This window comes from Danio rerio, chromosome 1, assembly GCF_052040795.2.
Source record: "Danio rerio strain M-AB ecotype USA chromosome 1, GRCz13ab, whole genome shotgun sequence".
Classification (NCBI taxonomy): domain Eukaryota; kingdom Metazoa; phylum Chordata; class Actinopteri; order Cypriniformes; family Danionidae; genus Danio; species Danio rerio.
In genome coordinates, this window is record NC_141021.1 from 61,533,995 (window position 1) to 61,537,561 (window position 3,567).

Here is a 3,567-nt window from a genome sequence, read left to right on the forward strand (position 1 = left end):
GGAAAGATGAACAGAAACAACATTGAGCTGGAGGAAGAAAAGAAAACAATGAAGGGAGGAATTAAAGAAAAACACTTAATAAAACAAAAAGGAAAGAATGATGAAAAACAAATGAAAAATCTGAAAGAAAGCAGAAAAGATTAACAAGGGAGAAACAGCAAAGAAATGGAAAAAACAAAGGAGAGGAAAAAGAAGCAGACAGAACAAAACAATGAAGAAAAGAAAGAATGAAGGAAATAAGAGAAAGACAGAAATGGACAAAACTAACTAAAATAAATAAATCCCACAGCAAAACATTAATAATGAACAAAAAAAGGAATAAATGGATAAATAGTGAAAGAGAGAAAGCAGGAAAAAAAAGAAAGACACGAACAAAAGTGAAGAAACTGACGAAAACAAAAGAAAATTACCAAGAAAGAAAAGAAAAAGGGTCCCACTTTATATTAAGTGGCCTTAACTAATATTACACAGGAATTAATAGTTTGTTACAATGTACTTACTGTGTACTTATGCTTGATTAAAAACCTGTATGTGATTATATCTGTTATTAACTTCTGTAATTACATGTGTAAATACACTGCTGACCATTCCTTACACCTAACCCACCCTTAAACCTCCCCATACCACTAAACCTGTCCATAACCCAACCTCTATCCCAACTCAAGAGCACCACAAGTGTTCTCAAACACATTATAAACACAGTAGGTACATTGCATTTATTTTTTTGATGCAAGTACATAGTAGTTAAGGACACTTAATATGAAGTGGGACCGAAAAAAGTAATGAAAGAAAAGCAGGAAGAGAAAAGTGATGAAGAAAATAATAATTAATGAAAGCAGAAGCGGAAAGAAAAAGACAGAAAATAGAATCATGAATAGAAATACACAGAAAGAATAAAATAAAAAACAGAAAGAAACAACCCGCAGAGAAAAACATCTCTGGCCCAGCTCTGGCCCACATGCTGCGGTGAATTACAGTACATGACTGAACCAAGTCTGGCTTCCAGACAAGAGCCACACATGGAGCATATCTGAGCCGAGTCTCAGCCAATTTAATAACTCATAACTGAGCCTGAACTGGGCCAGATGTGTTGGTGTCACAACTGCAATGACATTAATGAATGAAGCATTGCCTTTTAGCTGCGCTATGGGTGTGCTTTTTCTCAAGCGACCTGATTGGTAAATTTTTTTTCCCTTTATTCAGACATAGTAAAAATGTATTTAAATGTGGGTCAAAACACGGCCCACATATCAGTTATTAGCATCTGGGCCAAATACTACATATGATATCTGGTCCAGGTATTGTGTGCCGCCTTAAAGACGGGGCCACCTCTGCCAAACCCAGGTCATGTCTGGCCCACATGCTGTACGCCAGTGCCGGATGAATGCCTGCTGGGCCAGATTTATTTGCTACCTGGGAAAGGAAAGGTAAAGTAGAACAAAACGAAAGAGACCGACAGAAAAGCATTAATGGAAAAAAAGAAAGATAATAAATGAAGAGAGTGTAATCGGACTACTTTTGGATTCCTCTCAGATTTAGTGTTTAACCCTCATCTGGCGTCTCGTATACTGAAGCAGGATAATCTCGTGCAGTTTTGGCAGAACTCAGCTGTGTTTAAAGCAGATCAGATGATCTCAGATCAGTGTTTATCATCAGACTGAAGCGTCAGCTCATCACATGACGGTCGACTAAAATGAAGAATAACCAGTTTCAGATGATAAACACACACACACACACACACACACACACACACACGTTTCTGATATGTAGATTTGACAAGCGTCTTATTATACTTAACACAGAGGATTACACACACACACACACACACACACACACACACAGGTGTTACTCTGAGCATGTGGAGGTCTATAAAGTGTGTGTGTGTGTGTGTAGACTCCTCTGTAATCCTGTGTCCTGGACTGGCCTCCAGAGGGCGCTCTCTCCACTGAACAACATGAAGAAGAGGAGGAGGAGGAGATTCCTTAAAGAAGCCCTATAAAGACACTCAGGGTATATCCAGGCATAGTGGAGTAATAAGAGATCAGTGTATGGACATGGCCACACCGTGAGCCTCAGACACACCACCATCAAAAACACATGCATGCAAACTGAAGGAACAGTGAAGCGGTCTGCACTGCCGGTACAGTAATGAAATCAGCTGAACACTGGCTAATGAGTTTTTCTGTAACAGCTTTAAGACCTTGTGTAAAACACACCAAACATGTTTGTAATATTACTGGGCTCATGAATTATTAAAATGCACCATCTATATTTAATGATGATCAACACATCTGCACTGAGTTGAATGCTGATTGAGTATATATATATATATGCATTAATCTGACATGAATCCATTTTTCTCCCCTCATTATCATCATCACGTTCAGTATTATTTTTAAAACAGACCAAGACCGTGCCAGATTTGGTGATGAAGTGAAAATTCACCCACAAATGTCATCTGTCTTCATGTAATGATGTATTCAGGGCCATAAAATCACATGTGAGCTGAACGCCAGCTGTGTGTTTACTTTAGAGAATGTGCGTGTGCACGCATGACGAATACTTCAGTGAACAGAAGCTGCATATGCTGTGAATAACACGTAATGAAGTTGTCAGTAATGTTCAGTTTGTTGCACAGAGCGATCGTTTGAGGACCGTACGGGAGGTTTGATTGGCATGTGTGTGTGTGTGTGTGTGTTTCTCACAGTGACAGCAGCCATGAGCCGCACTCAGAAGTGAAACCTGTGCTCACATCATTTAAATGATCATATGCATTTTAGAGTTCAGATTACGACAAGCATCTGACATGTGTTTTCTTCCATAGTGAACAGAGAGTGTTGTGCAGGAAAATAAATGTTTACAGTGTCAGTATAACAGCCCTAGCCTATATATAATGCAAGAGGGAATCTGATGATGACAAAATTCTAAGTTTACCAGTTAAAACAAATGATCTAATAACAGTCAATAACAGATGACAAGCACATGTGCTAAACCTAATAAACCATCTTTATAATGAAGATTAGTTGTATTCTGATGTCGGCATTTTACTGTGAATTAACATATTGAACGTCTGTTCAGGTCCACTATAATGACTGTACAATATTGAGCATTTAAAGCAACAGTAGAGCTGCGACACACAGGCCTAATATTATTAGTGTTGTTTTACTATTTGTTTGAGAATTAAAAATAATAATAGACTAATCATGTTAACCTTAATTTTACATCTAAGGAATCCTGAGAAAATCCTGATCCTGATTTTAAGCAAAAACTCGTGCAGCCCATAATGAAACACATAATAAATAAGCCTTAAAGATATAAAAGAACATAACATAATATTTAATCATAGTAGACAATAAATGATAGATGATAAAGTGCATCTATAGGGTACAGGGCAATATAAAGACGGCAAAATGTTGGAAAAGTCCATTCAAATACATGCTTATCCTGAGTGTGCTGCATTTCCACAGGTCAGGCCAGCAGGAGGCGCCAGCACGAGCCGCTCCAACACTTCAACACACTGAACAGTGAAATGGCTCCATCACTGCTCAACACATGAAACTACAGCAC